The following is a 21,132-nucleotide window of genomic DNA, read 5'->3' as shown; positions in this document are numbered from 1 at the left end:
AATGGAATGTTAACAGTATTTCAGCAGCGGTAAACTGATAGGAGAATCAAACAAGGAAAAGGCATTGGTAAATACAGGAAGTATGCTACAGCCAATAGAAATGGGGGAAAAGTACAGGAACCAATGAGAGGCCAGGAAAGAGAGGAGGTGGGATGTAAGTCACTTTAAAGTTTATATTAAAAACAATAGATTTCTCAAGTATGGCGCCAGCGCTGTGCAGGTGAAACCTAAAATGGAAAAGAACATAAAAAAAGGGAAAAGTAAAAGAACGCCAAGTACTGACTTTACATGCATGGCTTTGTAATGACCAAAGTACACATATATTTCTACTTTGGATTGTTACAAGTTCATGGACATTGTCTCTAAATCTTTTTATTATGGAGATCAGCCCTAGAACTTTTCTACTTCCGCTTAGGGCCTTTTTTCTGTTCAACTGCCTCTATTTAAATTTTTTGATAGAAAGGACCAGTAGAGGTCAGGAAAATACCAGAATTGCTTTCTGCTTCTTCAACTGCCCCTATTTAACTGTCTGGATAGAAAATGGCCAGTAGAGATCAGTAAAATACCAGAATTGCTTTCTGCTGAGGGATTTTCTTTTTTAAAATTTTTCTGGGAACAGCCTCTATTTAACTTTCTTGATAGAAATGACTAGTTGAGGTCAGTAAATACCAGAACATTTTTAGCATTCTCTGGATTCCAGTCCATAAAAATTGTTTTCCACGAGCACCCGTAGACAATAATATTTTTTTCAAATCTTGTATTTTCAGTGATATGACCACCGAAGGCCCTGATTTTATATTAAAAACAGAGCTTTGGACTATACCATTTCCTGCTGAAAGGCAATATTTCTCTCCATGTGTTCCCATACCTGGTGTGTCATGCAGTTTGATGCTTACTTTTCCTCCATATTAAAGAACAGTAGATGTTTCAGAACCCAGGCTAATGTGCTGCATAGCTTAATACATTTAAAGTCCCAAAGGCGAGACAGATTGCATTACAAATGCTTGTTCAACATATTGCCCACGAATGTATCCCTGAAGACCGAGAAGAAGCAAATTTATGAAACTAAGGAGTTCAGTGGTGTCTTCTTTTCATTCCTCTTTCCCAGCAGTGCACCATGAACTGAGGCAGCTCAGAGGTATCATTAATCCAGTTAAACCTATTTATTATTTTGTATTTACTTTTCTTTGACCTGACTTCACTTTTCTCTCCTTGTATAAACAGTGAAAGTGCATCCATGCCCATCTGTTAGACTGCTGTTTGATTCCAATATCAAGGGCTTACCTGCTATAACCGTGTGTGGTGCGATGTTGTGTTGCAGTCTGCACAACACACGGATAAAACACAACTTGACCTAATGCAGGCACACGCTTGAGATTGCCATGAGTACCTATAAAAAACATGTTTTTGTCACCTAAGCCGCCATTTAGCAAAGCAGGCATGTGTACTTCCAAATACGTTAAGCCCCACTGTAAGTTTTCTAGTAACCACAAAAAGCTGTTTCTTTATTTCTCTTCCCCTCGATAATCAGCAAAAACAATGCATTGCCATAGTCCAGCAGTGGCTCATTTGTCAGTGCCTGGCCTTTTGCAAGATTGAGGCAGCTTTCTGCTCCCCGTTGATTTGTGAATCTTTGTGTTCCCGCACCTATAATTCAGGTCTGATGTGATCGAAAATCAGAGCCCTGAAATACACTGCCATCCCCAAAGCCATGCATTTTTAACAAACTATCAGAGTGCACTTGCTTGACACCAGATCCAAAATAAGCAGGGCAAAGCCAATTGTTTGGGGAGTGCTAAGCCTCAATTGCTTTACTTCTTTTTTGTACACACCCCCATTAAAAAGTAAAAGTGTAAAAGTAACAAAAATAAAAAATGCCACAGTTTAATGTGGCTTGATAAGTGTGCAAAAAGACAGTACATAAACATGTCCAATATGCAAAAATTAATTAAAAACCTAGAAGAGAAAGCAGAAATGAAAGTAATCATTTGCCTACCAATGATGGTACAAACGTGGATTACTTTTTAGGCGGATGTGCACATGCTAAAGTGAAAAATAAATCACTGACATTGAGGAGAGCTAATAGCTGCAGTGGGCCGATCAGTTGCCAATGCTGTCGGCTGTGGTGGCTGGAAACAAAATGGGAATGACCTGGAGCTGCACAATGGAGGAAGACGTCTTTGCGAAAGCCTCTGCATGCATTTTATAATGACTTAAAAAAGCAAGGCAGTGTCTAGGCCAGCATATGCAATTTCGCACCAAACAAGTGAATGGCGGCTTTTACGTGCTCTTCATGAGAGGGAGGTTCTAGTAATATGTGAAACGGAACTATGTGTCATCTTCTCTGCAGTTGTGTGCCAGGCGTTTCTGATAGACCACTTATCTATAAGCATAATTCTCATCCCCAGTGCCTATTTGTTTATTCCACTTTATTGTTACATGCTTTAAAATATCTTTTATCATTAGTACCTCTTTTGTTGTACATTTCTGTAAATCAACAGCCAGGCTGGAAATATTTATTTCCCTTCAACTATACACATACTTGATGAAGATTTGCCTCCCTTTGGTACCGGGGAAAAAACTTGGGGGACTTTTTCAAGGTAAAAGCATTTATTTCTCTACGCTGTGTTTGATAGGTGTTTACAGGGGACTCTAATTGCACTAATGGCACTTACAGTCACTTACAGTTCTGCATTGTGCCCCCACTTAGCAAGGCCCGGACAGAGAGACGGAACGGAAAACTGATTGGAGGGGCAGATGAGTGGGTGTGAGCGGGTGTTATGGGTTTGGCCATCTTAAAGCTTTGAGGCAGTTGATATGCTTCTTTCATATGGGGTGTGCTTTGATTGTGCCTGAGACCAGTCCACACCCAGAACTAGTATGCTTACACCACCTGGGCTGCGTACAGAAACCGCTCTCGCATTATCCAATGCATTTCCCCCGAGACTGCTCAAACTATTAAGCAGGTGGCACATGGCTGCTTTATGCAGGAGTGTCAGAAATGCATGGCCAACATGGTCATGTCTGAAGCTAAGTTTTAAAACCTTTTGTGTATGACCATGAGTTAGCACCCAGAAGTAAAGCGGTTCAGTTACCCTCAAGGCTTCTGGAATTACTGCAGGAAACTACAACAGACACATGCAGTTTGGCCATGGTGTGTTCTGAACCAACACTATCTGGATAAATGTCTTGTTACTTACCCATAATCTTCATTACCCCGATTAGGGTCCTTCTCGTCCCAGTCCTTACGCAGTGAGGGAGTTCTGACTCCTCCCAGCCAAACAAAACGCTGGAAAACTAAAAGCTAACGGTCACATAAACCCCTCCCACCCACCGCTGTGCCTGTTATCAACAAGTCTCAGACACAAACACAGAAGGAGGGAGGGAGGGAGGGAGGGAAGAGGAACCTAATCGGGGAAATGAAGATTACCAGTAAGTAACAAGACATTACCCCCTCATGGGTCCTCCTCATCCCAGTCCTTACACAGTGAAGAACTCACAAGCAGAGAACCAATAAGAAAAAATGCAGGACACCAAGGATCCCTGCAAAAAGTACAAAACTTTTAATCAAATAAATGATAAACGAACAGCAGAGTTCAGAACGCCAACAGCAAAACTGTCAACAGATGCATGCAAATCATCAAGTCGATAATGCCAAACAAACGTGTGATGGGACTGCCAAGTGGCCACTCTATAAATCTCCTGGATAGAGACCCCCGCCACCTTAGTCCAGGAAGCAGACACAGAACGTGTCGAACAACCCTGCACCTGAGATGGAGGAGGCAGATCCACAGACTTAAAGGACTGGCAGACCACCAAACGCACCCATCGACAGATCGTTAAAGTGGAAATCTTCTTCCCTTTATCCACACCCCCACAGGAGACAAACAGGGCAGGAGAAAGCCGAAACCCCAGCGAACACTGTAGGTAAATCTGAGAAGCCCTGCAAACATCCAAAGAAGATGGAACAAGGGAATCTCCCTCCGTAGGTAAATCAGGAAGCACCACTTCCTGTTGAAAATGGAATTTGGAAGAAACCTTAGGCAGAAAAGCCATAAAACAAACCGATCCTGCAGGAACTGTAAATAAGGGAAAGAAATGAGCAAGGCACCCAACTCACCCAACCGACGAGTGGAGGTGATGGCCAGCAAAAAAGCCACCTTAGTGGACAACCACAACAAGTCAGCCTCCAACAACGGTTCAAAAGGGGGCAACTGCAGACCCCGCAAAACAGTAGGCATATCCAAAGAAGGCACGATGACAGGAGAGACCGGATGACGAAGCCTAAAGCTTAGAAGAAGCCGACTCACCAAAGGGGCAACAACCTCCAAGGAAGCCCCTGAACCCCGACAAGCAAGAACCGCTGCCCATTGAGCAGACAATGTGGAAGGGGAAAGGTCCTTCAAAAAAACGTCCTGGAGAAAATCCAGCACAGAAGCAGGATCCCCAAGCACAGGATCCACACCTTGCAAAGAACACCAAGAGACAAAAGATCCTCAATGTAGACCATAGTATTTGAGGGTCGAAGGCCGACACAACAACTGGATGTCATGAGCCACCACAGAAGAACAGCACAAAGACTCCAATGTCAACAGCTCAAGAGACAGGCTGTCAGTTGCAAACGACGGACACAATGCAGAGACAGGAGCGGAAATTGAAGAGGAGCTGAAATCAAAGAAAGCCAGACTAACAGCCACAACAGGAGAGGAAACCAAAGACGGCAAGGCCAAAAGGGAGCAATCAACAAGACTGACAACCTCTACCCCTGAATATTCTGCAGTACCCTCAGGATGGAGGGGAATAGGAAGGAAGGTATACAGAAGATCCAAAGGCTAGGGAAGCAAAAGAGCATCCACCGCCCAAGCCTGAGGACACAGTACCTCCAAACAAAACCTGGGAAGAAGTGTGTTGTGAGGAGAGGCAAAGAGATCGATCCAGGGAGTATTTGGGACTGGGAGTTTCCTGTAGGGTTTACTCCTTTTTGCACGCCATGAGTGATGGGGCTTCTTCTTCTGTGACTGCAAAGGCAGTTTCAAAGCCGCATAATGTCCAGGAACTGCAAGAGGATGACGTTTTGCAGTTGTCTAGGTCTGCACTGCTGGAGCCTGCGGCGAAGCGGTCTGAGGATGATGGAGAACATGGACAATTCCTAGGTTGAGAAAAATCGGATATGCAGATGGATCATGAATCTCCCACTTACTAACTCCAATTGTGTTCTGCATTTGGAGCCTAATTTGCAATATGTTTTGAACTCAGTTAAGTTGGCACCACTTTGCTGTGGGTTTGGATATGGACCAGTGATAGCCTAAGCTTGAACAGGGAGGTTATTTTGGATTGCTTATGCCTTGACTAGGATCTGTCAGTTCCTTGGCTGAAGTACATTGACAACGCTTTCAACAATATTGGCTTCCCGGAAATGTTCACTGTTCCGGCCAATATAAAGAAGTACGAAAAGGGGCTGGTGAAATCTTGTCTTGCAGACTTTCTGTTTCTAATAAAGATTAGAAGGGGTTTTTAGTAAGTGCCATCAGCATGATTTCTATGTAGTTTTAGCCTCAGGAGAGATGGCGTATTATCTGCAGTTGGAGCTCTCACGATGAGAAAGGCTGATACCTTTAAAATTCAGGGCAGTCACAGTCTGGCTTTTTATTGTGTTTCTCTGACAAACCTACGGTCGGGAGGAATTACCTACCAGTCTGCTCTTGCTCATGCATTTTGTGTTTTTTTGCAAATTTTACCAAACTCTCTTCATAATCTGTCTTAAACACATGCTGAAACCAACGGCGTTTCAGCACTGTAATGTTTCTTTATTTTATTTACAGTCATTTGGCAGCTTGAATGTCTGTTAGAGTATATTCTGCTTTTTAAAAATGACTGTTAAGACACACAAAATCTATGGAATGTTGAGGAGTGTTTGTCATGTTTTTCTTAATTGTAACACTTCTTGAATATTTCAGTGGTTGCTTTTAGCTTGTACCAATGCACTCCATTTTTTAATGTGCTGCATTTTACAGAGATCACGCTCCTCTGTAAACAATTGTGCTACCATGTTATTATTAATTTAATGTATTTATTTTAATGAGCATCACTCCTCTGATATAAGATAGCTGTTCTGAATTCTATTTGACTCTTTTATGATTTTATTTTTGAAACTGAATAAAGAACTTTGATGATGATGAATTTAGCAACTCGAAACTCACTGAAGTTGGGACTACAGTGCTTACATTTGGATTATTATTTTTTTTTTTGAAACCGTTTATTACAAGACTCAAAAATATCCAAATATGGGCCTACAACCTTCCGGCCGGCCGCTAGCAATGAAAGGAGCATACGATACACATTTATAAAACACGTGGTGCTGCGGAGGAGCATGCACAGGAGTTAACAGCGTTGAGAGCCACACCATCCAGACCCCACTATACGGTTTCATTTTAAACTTAAAGAACAACAAGAAAAAACAAACCCACAAGGCAATCTACAATCGGAAATAGCAGCACGTGCTCCCCTAGAGGGGTATCCTAACCATCCATAGGAGTCTCAAGCGGGGGAAGAGATCAGGACTAGGGCTGGGTAAACCCAATGCCCGGTACCGGGGGGATGAGTCGGCTAAGGGGACGGGGCCGGCGACGGATCGGGCAATAACGCCGGAGCACAGATTCCCCCGCGGTAGGCGTTCCAGGGGCCCCATACTTTCACCCATGTCCCAGGCTTACCTCTCACCACATACACCACCTTTTCCCGAAACATGCACCAATCCATATGTTCCTTCCAGGCCGAGACAGTCGGGGGCCTCTGGGATCCCCACAGTTGAGCAATATCACGCTTGGCCACCATATATCCCAGAGTCACCCACCACGTCTGCGGCGCCGAGTAATCGGTAGGTTCCCACACATTCAACAGGCATCTCCTCGCTTCGGGCAACAGCGCCACATGCGTAACCACTCGCAGCACCTCATGCACACCACGCCAGAACCCCTCCACCTCCGGGCACTCCCACAAGATATGCAGAAAAGTCCCCAAAGCACCACACCCACGCTTACACAACCCGTCCTCAGCATAGCCCATACGCAGGAGCTTTGGCCCCGTCATGTAGACCCTGTGGAGTATCTTGAGCTGGACGAAGCAAAGGCGAGCCGGTATGGCCACCTCTTTCGGGGAGGCCACCGTGGAGATCCAGTCCTCGTCGTCCAGCTCCAGCCCATCGGCAACCCAAGCCTCACGAAGGGCAGTCAACAAGCCCGAGCGGTCGTTGATCAGTTTTTTGTAGATCAGTGAGATCGTGCTGTCCGGGACGTGTCCATCCAGCACTCTATCCTCCAGGGGGGAATACTCCGGGATGGAGGCAACGTCCAGGAAGACGGAGCCCAGTGCATGACGGACCTGCAAATACCGAAAGTACTCACTGCCCTGTAACTGAAATTCCGTCTGCAGCATCTCGAACGTTTTAAATCCTCCCCTCGTCCAGAGATCCCCCACTTTGCTAATGCCTATTATGTCCCACTTCTCGAAGCCCTTCGAGGTCCACAGGGAGCCCAACCGCTCAGACGCGTATAGTGGTGACGCCTGGGTCAAACGGTCCTTCCACCCCATAGCTACATTGGCCGCGTGCCACACTCGCACCATGACACGCGTGGGGCCCGTTAGGCGAGCGTCGGGCACGCTAGAGTAGAGCGCTCGATTATAGTCACCACCTGGAAGTAGCATCTTATCCATTTCGAATGCCGGGTTTAAGGCGGGCCCGTATAGGCCACGATTAATCGCAGCTAGCTGGGAGGCCCAATAGTACCGTTTAATATCCGGGAGGGCAATCCCCCCGTCATACCATGGGAGCGTCAACTTCGCCAGGGCAATACGCGGCCTCCCGTCCCAGAACAGGCGGCGTTGCAAACTCTCCACCTCACGGAAGTAGCGCGCCGGGACTAGGTCCATAGTGTTCTGCAAAGCGTACAGGAAGCGCGGCAACGACATCATCTTGAACAATGCCGCCCGGCTGAGCGGCGAAAGCGGCAGGCGCCGCCAGCGCGCGACGTCCTCCTTCAGGCGCTGGAGGGGGGGAAGCAAGTTCCGATCGTAGCGGGCCTCCGGGTTCAGAGTAATGAAGACACCCAGGTACCTGAACCCCCGCGGGGCGATCTGGATCGGACAGCCCCGCGGGAGGATGGGAGCCTCCCCAGAGAGCACATACACACATGATTTAGCCCAGTTGATGACAAGGCCGGAGTTGCGACCAAATGAATGTAAAACATCAACCAGTACTATCAGTGATTTACGTGGGGAGGCTAGGTACAAGAGGATGTCATCAGCGTATAGGGATACGCGGTCCTCATACTCGGGGGTCCAGCGGAGACCACGGATAGAAGGATGCCACCGCAGCCACTCCGCCAGGGGCTCCAAGGCGAGCGCAAAGAGGAGCGGCGATAAGGGGCAGCCCTGCCGCGTGCCCCGGCCCAGCTCGAACGGAGCCAATACTCTTCCGTTCACCACCACCTGCGCCAGTGGGCCCGAATACAGCAATTTGACCCAACTGATGAACCCTGGGCCAAATCCAAACTTCGCAAGCATCGCCCAGATGTATGGCCATTCAAGCGTGTCAAACGCCATGGTGGCGTCTAAGGACGCCAAAATGGCCGGCTCCCGTATGAACGGGACACGTGCGAGCACCCCATGCAAACGCCGCAAGTTAAGGGCTGTGTTGCAATGGGGAATAAAGCCGGACTGGTCCTGATGAACCAAATTGCCCACCACGCCGACCAGCCGATTGGCCAGTACCTTGGCGAGAATTTTGGGCTCCGCATTCAGTAGCGAAATGGGCCGATAGGATGTAACCCGGTCCCGAGGTCTCCCCTCCTTGTGGATAACCACGATTGTAGCCAGACGCTGGTCCAGCGGGAGGGAGCCCACCGAGTGGGCCGCCAGGAACATAGCCCGGAGGTGGGGTGCCAGCGTATCCGGTCGCAACTTGTACAACTCGATAGGGAGACCATTCGAACCCATGGCCTTGCCGGAAGCGACCGAGCGTATGGCGAGGGCGATTTCGTCGGAGGTGGGAGCGGCGTCCAGCGACACCTGTCCTCCCCCGAAAGGGACGGCAGCGCGATATCCCTGAGCAGGGCACGGGAGTCCTCTTCAGAGCAGCAAGACACCGGGGAATACACCCCACGGAAATAATCCGCGAAACAGGAGACAATTTCTTCTGGCTCAGTTACACACACACCATCCATTTTCTCAATCAGCGGGACCACACGATTCGCTCTCTCTTTTTTGTCCAACCACGCTATCAGTTTACCAGCCTTATCACCCACATCATACAGTCACCCCTGTTGCTCTCTACTGAGGCCCCTGGCCGCCTCCGTGACGAGGGCCCTATAGGCCGCTTGCTTGAGTTGGAGGACATGTAATGCGGCATCCGTCACCCCACCTTCTAGATTACCCTCCAACTCGGCTATTTCAGCCTCCACCCGGGTCACCTCCTCCCGCTCGCGCCTCCGGGCGTGGGAAATAAGGGATAGGGCCTCCCCTCGGAGTACTGTCTTGAAGGCCTCCCACAGTGATACAGCCGAAGGCACGGACCCCACATTCTCATCAAAATATCGCTGAAGGGATTTAATCAAGTCAGCGCGAATGGTGGGGTCGCGCAGGTACCAGGGATTGATTGGGACCACCCTACCCTCACCCCTCGGAAAGACATCAAAGTGTAACAGGAGCGGGGAGTGGTCCGAGATACCCCGTGCCAAATGGCGCACCTCTCCCACCCTCCCAACATAGGCCGCCGGGACAAGGACATAATCTAGTCGTGAGAGACTACCATGGGCCCCCGAGTGGAAAGTGTACTGCAGCTGCGTGGGGTGTTTTAAACGCCAGCAGTCCACCAATCCCAATGTATCCAAGAGGCCGGATAGCCACGCCTGTGACCGGGGGAGGTCCCTAGGGGGGTGACGATCCACAGTCCCAGAAACCACCGCATTGAAATCCCCCCCCACCACTAGAAGCCCCCCCGGAAGGCCAAGGAGAAGGCGCCCCAGGTCCGCAAAGGTGGTCGACTACAGCCCCGGTGGGATGTATACTGACACAAAGACAACCACTTTGCCCTCCATTCTTCCCACCAAGACCGTGTAACGTCCCCTGTCATCGTGGAGCACCTCATCAATCTCCAACGGGAGCGAGTTCTTCACCATGATGCCCACACCCCTTGAGCCAGACGTGAAGCCCGAGTGGGCCACTAGGCGATAGCCACGCCGATTCATGGCACAGAAGGAGTTGCCAATGAGGTGTGTCTCCTGCAGAAAGACTACATCGGGCGAGATTCGCTTCAAGAACTGCAGGACCACACCTCGTTTGATCCTGTCCCCCAGTCCATTCACATTCCAAGACAACAAAGTTAATTCCCTACCCCCCATCATATACAGAAGCCATCATTCGTCCCCCCGAGATCACTTTAGAACTAACACAAAAATACTTTTGCCTTGTGATGAAAACGAACAACACCCCATCACTACCCACCCACCCCAACAAAACTCCCCCCTCCCTGCACCCCTGCATGATCCCGAACAGCCCCCCCAACGTGCAGTGTGCCTGTCACCCCATATATAGTTAAACTAACTAGACCCCCTAGAGGAGGAGGGAGAACCCCCAATAGACCCAACACAACCTCCATAGGAGGGGAACTTACACAGACAGACGCATAATCGAAAGTGGCATCATTTTCGTCCAGAGCGAGGCCTAATATTAAACCCTCAGTCCCGATCCAGTGGGCCGTCTCCCCACGCCGCCCCCCCCCCCCCGCCCCCCCGATCACGATCCCCAGACAGAGTATCCAGCCAGTCCCCGGCCGCTTCGGGACGATCAAAGAAGTGCGTGCGACCTTCCACCTCCACTCGCAGCTTGGCTGGGAAGAGCATGGCGTATTTGAGGTTTAGGTCCCGAAGACGGCGTTTGACGCCTAGGAAGCTCAGTCTCTGCTTCTGGACCGCTGGGGTGAAATCAGGGTAAAAATTTACCTCCATATTGTCAAGCTTAACCGGTCCATGCAGTCTGGAGGTTTGCAGGATAGCGTCTCTGTCCGGAAAATTGAAAATCCGGGCAATGAGAGGTCTCGGAGGGGCTCCGATCTTCGGCCTTCCCCCGGGAACTCTGTGGGCCCTCTCCACAGTGAAGAATTTACTCAGCCCCCGTGGCTGGAGATGGGTAGCAATCAGGTCCTCCACAAAGAGGTCCGCCGCCGCCTCCTCGCGTCCCTCGGGCACCCCGATGATGCGGATGTTGTTCCTCCGGGCCCGACTCTCGGAGTCCTCCAGGCGTCGATCCATAAGCGCACTCGCCTGACTAAGCCGGCGCACCTCTGTTTGTAGGGCCGCCACATCTGTCGTAAGGCCTGATGCGGTGTGGGCCAAAGAATCAACTCGGTCATTGGTTTTGGAAAGATCGGCCCTCACCAGGCCAACATCCACGAGGACCGAGTCGATCTTCTGCGCCAGTGTATCGAACCGCTGGCCCACCGAGGCCTTCATCTCGGCAATGGCGCCCATGACATCTCGCAGAGTCAGATCCGTGGGCAGGTCTGAGGCATCAGGAGGGCCCTCAGGGGACTTGTGCGGTCCATCGGGAGATCCCTTCTGGAGGGTATAGCGGTCCATACTGTTGGCCTGATGGACGGCGCCACGCCGGGTCGATTTGATCTTTGCCCGGTCTCCATCTTGTTTCGTGGCCATGGCCACCAGTCTCCCAGTCACACCAGCCACGTCGTGAAGGGCAGGCAAGCAGGGCCACGAGCTCCGGGGGGGGGCACCTCAGATCAGCGGGGTGGATCACAGCCGGCGGGCAGGCAGGGCCTCCCAGCGAGGCCACACCAACACAAAGAGCCCCGTGACCCAACCTCGCAGAGACGGCAAGGGGGTGCGAAAGCGAAAGCGAAAGTGCGGGGTACGCGAGTCGCCAGGCCCTGCCTGCCGCTGTTGTTCACTTTGTCACTGGATCACCCCACAGCGCAAATCCGGGGTCTGGCGAGGAGAAGGCCGCAAACCTCAATCGGTGCTCACTCCAGTGTCCGAGGTCCGATTCGGAAGCGGGAAACGGGTGCCACCTCAGCTCAAGCTCACCAACACAGTCCCCTCATCCGGGACAGGGTAATTTCAGGATAATCGTAGGAGGTTGCGGAGGTCCTCGGGAGCCTCGCACCTACGCGGCTATCTTGGTTGCGCGCTAGGCTCCTCCTTGGATTATTATTTAGTCCATTCCAATACATAAAAATAATAGATTCCAATATAGATTTATTTTAATCGTTTCCTTAATTAAACTAAAATATTAAAAGTAAAAGTATAATGAAGTGAAATAAACTGTGATGCTTTACTTGGCATCTGTTTGATTTTATTTTATACGAGATTCCCCAGTTTTCAGAGTTGGGGATTTGGGTTGATGAGCGATTGGTAAGGAAATATACAGCCTGTATGATGGGCTACTTGGTTTATTTTGTTAGGCAAGGCTACAAGTACTTGGCATGTACGATGGTTTTTTTTTAACGCAGTTTACCAATTGATTACTCTTGAATGAATGACTTCTGTTGAAGTACCCCCTTAAAGGACCTAAAGGGAATGGCCCAGGTATTATACGTAGCCTTGGCTTCTGATGGATATATCCAAGACCAGACATGTCATCTCCATAGCACTGAGATGGACTCTTTTAATCTAATCATGGGCAAGAAGACATAAACTGATGGGCCTTGTGGCAAATAAAGGACAGCGATCAACAATTGTATTGTGCTGGAGGAGATCATCATGACAATGGCTAAGGCTTGGATGGTTTGTTGATTCTAAGTTAAGAGGTTGTAGCCATTTTCACCTGGTGTGTGTCAGCTTTTGAGCTTTGCTGCGGTTCCATTTCTCAACAACACATCAAAGCCCTTTCATGTGTAGAAGAAAATGAACATTGCAGTTAAATATTGGAACGAGCTTCACCAGTTGAGTGCAAATAGTAGTTCTCCATGCTAATTTGTGAGAATGGACATGATTACAGCTTTACTTTATGTTTTTAGGCCTTAAAGGACTCCATGTTTATGTTGGTACTGGGTGCCAAAAAAATACTGCATACTTTAGGGATTGGTTCTGTATTATAGAGAGATGCCAGCAGAGTAGAGCAACTGTATATTGCTGTAGATATGCATACACAATTAGAAAACTGTGATGTGATCCTCCAATGACCCTAAGCAATGATACAATACCCTAGAGGGTTCCTCCGGACTGGCCGAAAATGAGAAAGTGAGTTCCTCAGAAGAAGGGAAGCGAGTTCCAGGAGCCAGGAATAGATAAGGAGATCCCTTCAGATGACTTTCCTATAGTAGGAGGCTATTGGGTGACTGGTATCTTCAGTCTTCTGCACTGACTCCCTCTTCACCTTATCTTTCAGACCACTGATGTTTCAGGATGAGACCCTTAGCAAATGTTCTTCCGGTGGTCATTTAGTTAGCCACCAACACATAACTGTGCTCTCAGCCTTACAAAATATTGGGTGAAGAATAGACTTGTATGTGGAAGAAGTATTGTGTAACAAGGAACAGTGTTTCAAACTACTTTAAACAAACCTCTTTCCAGCCCCTAGTATTGTGTTAGAAAGCTGTCAATATTCTTTATATATGTACTCGTGATTGTTTTGTATAAATTGAAACCTATTGTATGTTACAAACTGTCATTGTTGAAATATAGGGTCTAGTTCATTTGGGACACTGAGCACCCTTTTTTTGACAAACCCTTCTACATAAATTGCCTAAAAAGTAAACACTGTTGAATATTTTGTTGTGTATAATTTTTAATCTCGTTCCAACATTCCTTTCCCATGAGTATGTGCCATTGAGCTTAATAATTACCATACATTATGCATATTGTCCAGAGGAACCTTGTTTTATAATTGATAACCTAGCTCCTTGTGAGTAGGGTGGCCCATGTCTTTTTGAGCACAAGAAGCATTGTGTGCTTTTGAAAGCAGACTCCAAGGACCAATTAGACTACAAGCTCGGTCTGATCACTGAAGGTGTGGAGGAGCTGGATTATATCGTCCAAAAGGCTTACTGCAGTACCACCTCTTCCTTTGTAGCTGTAAAGGGAGGGTGTACCAATTCAGGTCTCATTGCCAATGTTGCAACTTAAATACACAAGGTTGCCTCATCTATCCTGATGGTGCTTTTGCTGGCCGTTTCTCAGCAGGGTCCAGTTCTCTACTGCTCGGGACATTTAGTATCACTTGAGAGTCAGAATAGCCAGGAGCGGATGTTAATCTGCTCATCTCATGTAGGTGGCATGCAAGTGGGTGCTCTTCTTGTCAATCCTGATAGCATGGTTACTTAAGCCCATCCTCCATATTAGTGTCTGTGAGAGCAATGAGTGGACACAGAATCTAGGAGGCCATATGAGGTGCTTAAACCTGGGTGGTTTATTAAGCAGTGTCAGAGTAAAACAGATTTACATTGAATTTTATACATCTTTCTCTGTTTCTTCCTTGTTGTTGCGATGTTTTTAGGTTGCTCTGTTCCTTTTTCTCTGTCCCAATGAAGCTAGGCTCTCTGGTGCATTTATTTTCTCTTCTTTCTTTCTTTTCTTCTACAGGTTATTTCTGTGATGGCGGACGTACTCCAGGAGGCTCAGAGGAAAGGAGAAAGAGCGGGGAGTATTATCAAATTCCTTTGGGTTCTTTGAAAGAGGCCTCCACCACACCGAGAGTGTGCACACAAAAAAGGCCATTGGGAGTGAGGGAAGCAAGAAAATTTGGAGAACAAAAAAAAAAAGAAAAGTGGGGTGAAGTAAGAATTTTTTTCTTATATGGTTTCTTCTTTTTCTCTTTTTCTTTAAGCTACACTCTCTTGGGAGAACACTCTTCTCTTTATGCAGCAAATGAAAAGAATACCAACTAAAACAACAAATAGAAAAAAATATATATATATATAAATAAAGGAAGGTCGTCCCTTCTTCCTTAAACTTTGGCGAAGTACCTATCCCTTATTTATCTGGAAGGGACCTCTGTTTTCTTTTCTTTTATCCTTAGCACAGCGCCCCAATGTATTATTCATAAGGACCCCAAAACGTACTTAATCATGACACGAATATATGTATAGAATGCCCCTGAGACATGAGTGGTTATAGCACTAAGATTGAGTGAAAGAAAGTGAAGAAAGTGGGAAGAAAAAAGTGTCAGGAACCTCATTAGAGGTTTACGTCGATTTCATACCATCAGCCCCAGGTAATGCTACTGGGGGTAAGAAAGGTGTTGTACTTTTAATAAGCTCCTATTTCCCAATCTCTAACCTCTTCCTCTTTCTCCCGGTCACTCACTGCAATTTCAGCAACTCTTCTGAGTAGCGGTGGTGCACCTGCTCTCCTGAGGCTTCCACCATTTCTCAGACCTGACTTTGGACGTGTCGTCTTTGGTGTCTCTGTCAGTCTGGAACCAGCGCCTCTACCTCCTTCCTGGCTCTCACCATCCTGGACGTGTCTCAGTGTTGTTTAAAGGCAACTTCCTGGTTTTCACACTCCTGCCCTTCGTCTGCCTGGAACTTCCTCTGTTCTCCATGTGGACCCTCCTCTTCTGGGCCGTCCGGGACTGTGGATTGGTTCTCCTGTGTGGTAGGTTCATCGGCAGCCTGCACATGGGAAGTCAAAGGGTTGACTCTTTGTTTGTCTCTCTCTTTCCTTCTGCGCCATTGTTCTACCAGAGGTTTGGGGGAAAAGGCACCAGGTAGGTATCAATGCTCAGGGCACATCCCTCCCCCATAGTGTCCTTTATGCTCTGGGACATGCTAAGGGAAACAACTGAGTCTGTAGTACTTCCTTGACTTGGGCCTGGTCTCCCTTCTTTCTTCTGTTCATTCCCAAGTGGCTTCAGAAGTTTCACCTGAAGGCTGGGCAGCCAGCATTGGCATGTTGTGCAGTTTGTAAGAATCCCCAGGACCTGCATAGTATGGATGACCTAAACTGATGGCTTAGTGACCCGACTGCTTCTGGACACCCCCACAGAATATGTCAGCCGTTAGACCAGCTAGTTCTACAGTGCCACTGCCATCCCCCTGTATCTTACAGTGATGTAGGTAGTTTCTGGCAAAGACTGAACATGACAACACTGATTCCTCAGGGATCTGGGAAAACAGTACAGTACAATTTGCTGAGGCACTCTTGCTTGCCTATTCTCGGAAAAAACACAGGATGGCGATTAAGACATTTCAATGAGTGTTTATTGGTCCAGCGACAGTCTTGTGTAAAACATATGTGCTACGACAATCAGGAGTCAGAAGCATACAAAAGAGATTCAAGTACCAATATAGTGCTAAAATGATGAACATAAGCAGTTCAGATAAAAACAGTACCACTTGCATATTCCTAAAATGAACCTTTAGTAATTTGCCTAAATGTACCTTGCCTAGATCTGTATGTGTAGCACATATATGCGTGTATGTATGTGTATTTGTAGCTAAGAAACCCCTAGGGAAGAACCAGCCCCCTCACCTGATGGGTGGGAATGAAGGACCCAGTCTCTGCATCGAGGATGACACCCCGCAAGGAATGTCTGACCCCTGCGAGTCAAAGATTCAGCATGCAGGATCCCGTGTCAGCTTGGAAGGAATTCTTCTCTGATTTGTAGGGGGAATAAGGGTCTTTTATACTAGAGTCATCAGTCCAGGGTTTCTTCTAGAATCAATATGTTTTGAAAACAACCATAAATGTTTTAGAAACAATCATGAATGTTTTTATCCAAACAAATGGGATCATGCACAGCTGGTAGTTGGCAATGGATGAAAAAAGTGGTGACCCTTATACAGAATAATTATACTGTGCCTGAGGACATGCTTATGTATGTCAGGTACAGGGATTATGATAGAGTACTGAGAGCCTGGTGTCAAAGAGACAGGAGCAAGCTACTAGGTAAAAGGTCACCTGTTTAGAATTGTTATTGTCATGTGGATGGGACAATGTATGTAAAATGGGGTATACATGACAGGACTATTCTAAAGGACATGACATCCACTCCTCATCAAAAGGTCAGCAGGGTCCGCTAGGTAATGAAAAAGCTATTACTATTAAAAGGCATAAAATTCATTTACAATAAAACATACTAAAAGAACTTTCAAAGCCTGAAAAAATGTCCATAAATGTCATTTTTCCCTAATAGTTTTCAAAAAGGTTCTCTAAACTTATATATGTGGTTTTTATTACACTGAGCACCTTGAAAGTCACTATACTCTGTTAGAGCACAGAAGAAAAATAAAGCAAAGCCAGTTTTGACCTTCAATTTGGTAAATGTTAAAAAAGTTTCCAAATGGTTCCCAGCACAGGAGAGGCCAGATTGTTTAAGACTCCTGCTCTGAAGACTCAACATCGCTGAACGTCATATCAGCAGGTGGCAATCCCTCTAGAACTTCCAGTATAATGTTGAGTGAGCAAAGATGGTCGTCTCTGGTTCCCACAGCAGCCACTGGGGGAGAATTATGCTTGTACACCTGAACCCGATGCCTGTACCTCTAGAGCAGAGCCGATTTACCTTCCAACAAGAGCGGAAGCATCCATTGGATTCTCTAGAAATGCTGTCATCAAAATGAATACGCTATGGACAACTGTACACATGGTTCTGCAAGGTCTCCATGAGCACTTCTATGTGCTGCAGCGCAACCGATGGAAGTGTCAGATACAGGTCCAATATTCAGCCAATTCCGCAGAAGAGACAATGGAACACAGGCAGGACACAGTCTAGCCAGACTGGTCTGAAAGACAGGAACCAATGCTCACTCAGCTCTCAAAGCCCATGCGTACTCAGGTAGAACACCATACGCTCACGACATCATTGTTCCGGCTGTGTTCTCTCCATTTCCTGAGGGATTACGACGTCCATTGTGAAGCAATAGGATTAAAATCAGGATGCCTGTTACCAATAGCAGGACCAAAGGAAGCCCTCCAAAAATGCTTCCAAGTTCAGTGTATGAAGGCTGGAATTACTCAGAAGAAGGTCTAAAAGGTGGGTAAGAGACCTGATCCAAGGCGCTTAAATAAGTGTACAATCCCACTCGTATCAGACATGTTAAAGATACGATGAACCATTTCAGGAAGTTTGTACAGACCAGTACCTGTATCTCTGCGCAACCTGGAGATCAAAAATCACTTGGGCTGAAGTTAAGGCCACATTTTGTTGAAACAACATGGCTTTCAGTCTGCACAGTGAATTAAGCCATATACTGGAAACATTCAATGAAGCCACAGTGGTGACTCACTAACTGTGCGAGCTGGGAGAAACAATATTTGCTTACAGCAAACAACCCTAAGGTTTCCTCTAACTAGATATGCAATGTCTGGTGCCAGCCTGCAACAGCCTTGATCATTCAGCATTAAATAACTCCCATTTGAAAGTAACTCGAAAACCGGATGAATCACTGCAGCTGGGGAGCCTTTCAAGTAGCAAGAAAAGTTTGCTTGTTAGACATTGCATGCTCCATGAAGCGACACCTCTTTACATTCTAAAGACCCACTTAAAACCCTCTCACAGTCTGTTCCACTTAATAAAACTTCAGTGTCTTTATTTCTCCACCTATATCTGCATGGTAACTCCTAGGTTTCCTATATGTACCCTTCACCCAATGCTTTATCCCTGCCTGTTTGGATGTATCTAAGGCAGTATTGGCATTTTGTTATAGACATGAATTAACCATACCATAGATGGTGACTCTGTTACAGTAAAAGGTAACTTCTCTAATTTTTCAATGAGTAGCATGGTGTACTTTGCATCTCTGCGTGCCATGGTCAGCTGTCTGTCGGTCAGATTATAAGCCGAAAACAGATATGGGCCGTTAATATACCGTCATGGCACATGGACAGAATGCAATGATTCTAGCGTCCAGCTTAAAAGCACAATGGAGCGCAATTGAGGTTGCCCATGTAGTAGAATAGACAAATCTTGTTCCATTACGTTGATTGCTGAGGACACAAGGTTGCTCAGTGAATAAATATGCAGAGAAAGTGTGGTCATACCATTGTCTACCCCAGCAAAGGCCTTTCTAGGTTAATCCTATCAATCTCACATAATAACTCAGCAGCATCCTGTTGGGAGACGTTCTACAGTTCATTGTATATGGCATATAAGAAGTGTTTTTGACACGGTTTCTTGGGACCTAGCAAGAAATCCCTATGATCCATGTTGTCAGCTATAAGGGACAAGTGTTGTTTCTACTGTTGTAGGGTTGAGGGTTTTAGCCATTCTAGGCACAACTTCCCAACACTATAAGAAGTCACTACCCCTGGGTCATCTGTGTATACCTATGGATACTAAACCCTCCGGTGGTACCCTTGAATCTTGATTTACAACTATTCATGTTGATAGGCCAAACCAACCATCCCTTCCAATTGGGAGCTGATGAATTGTACGTACCACTCTGTATCATTACACCCAATATCTCCTCACTTATCAGTGTGTCAATAAATAAACATTCAATAGGTGTGGGCAAGGCGATGTGTGGTGTTTACAGGTCTTTTATTTTTGCAAACCTGTAGCATGTAGTCTGTTGCACTGTTCTGTTCAGGAATATTATCTGTAATGTATGAGGCAAGCTCTTAATGAATCCTCTGTTCCCTGAACCTGCCAATCTGTCTGCCCTTCATATGGATTTTGTGTATATCGTGTCCTTCCAATAGTGGAAACCTTGTATAGATAGTTGGGAGATAAAAGGTGCAAAATATATGAGCTTGGTGTCAGAATCATTTTCTTCGCTGTTGCATTCATCTGTACTAACTTATAGTATTTACAATACATACTGTCGAAGTCAGGTGTTTTTCCGTACAATTCCCTGTAAGAAAATGCAGTAGATTGTTCTAAATCTGAGAGCATAGTATTTAAAGTCTCTATGTCCCAATCATTAGAGAGTGTACTCGGGGTAATTAAATCATTCATTGAAATTTTGAATATATCTTTGGAATTTTCAAAAGTATAGTAGGACCAAATACATCATATGATCTCTATCCCAAACTATACCATCCGCTACTGGAACAGCTGTAATGTTCACTAGGGACAAGTCTATTGTTCATGGTGTGATAACATATGTGGGTCCAGGACCAAGTTCACACGTTGTGTTGCAGGGATTCTGCACAAATACAGAAGTATGCACAGGAAATGGGATCTTGGTGTATAGGGACTGAGTCTTCCTTCCACCTCAGTACCCAGGACCGACTAGTTATAGTGTCTCACTTGCTATTCTACTCATTCCTAGAGGAACAAATTATTAGACATCCCAGAACACAACACTCCCAGTTCTCTCAGGAATCGCGGTAATAAGACACACCTTTTTACTCACTCTCTGTTGCTCATCCAAAATAAGATCTGACAGAGACACAAAGCAGTTTAAAATATCTATTTTAACTAACATGCCCTAACATGCAGTATTTGTGCCACAACAAGCAGGAAAATGCAGCATACAAATATTGTCAGCATAGCAGTTAGTCCATAAATCATGAAGGGAGATGTCATCATAAAGAGACAATGGAGAAAGGACTATAGCACCTAACCTCCCTCCTTGCGAAGAAAAAATATTATTATATAATAGAAGATCCCTGGGCTTTGTCAGCAGACCACATACCTTAGCCTATAGAAGACAGATCTACATCATGGGCGCTCGTCTCCCAGGAAAGGTCCCTCTCCAAGTGTTTGTTACCTATTCATGCACCCCACTAAAAATCCAAGTACGCTATCCAAACAACAGCTGCATCGGTATGTTTTGGCTAGGGACTGGCCAGAACAAAATACCAAGGGATATTATTGTTCAACCTTGCACATAATGTTCAGAAAAAATCCCAGGAACATGCAGAGAGCAAACACAGCAATTAATTTTCATGTGAAAGTAATCTTTGAGAATATTGCAAAAAATAAAGATGTGGAGTAACATGTGCAAAACAGCAGGCAAGCTGCAACAAGCTCTTGCTAAGTTAGTGAAAAACGACAATGTCCCTACGGGCATGTGTCAAGCTTCCCTCGGCCAGAGCATTAGCCATACGCAAGAAACAAAAATTAAATGTAAGCAGAGGCAAAGCGCCTGTGTTGTAGGCCAATTTGTTTAATGTCCGGGAAAAAAAACGCAGATTGGGCGCTCAAAAATAGCTAATCATTCATAGTTAGTCATCA

The sequence above is a fragment of the Triturus cristatus genome, chromosome 7 (genome assembly GCF_964204655.1).
Source record: "Triturus cristatus chromosome 7, aTriCri1.1, whole genome shotgun sequence".
NCBI lineage: Eukaryota > Metazoa > Chordata > Amphibia > Caudata > Salamandridae > Triturus > Triturus cristatus.
The sequence above is the reverse complement of the archived record's forward strand: the minus strand, read 5'-3'. Positions refer to the sequence as shown.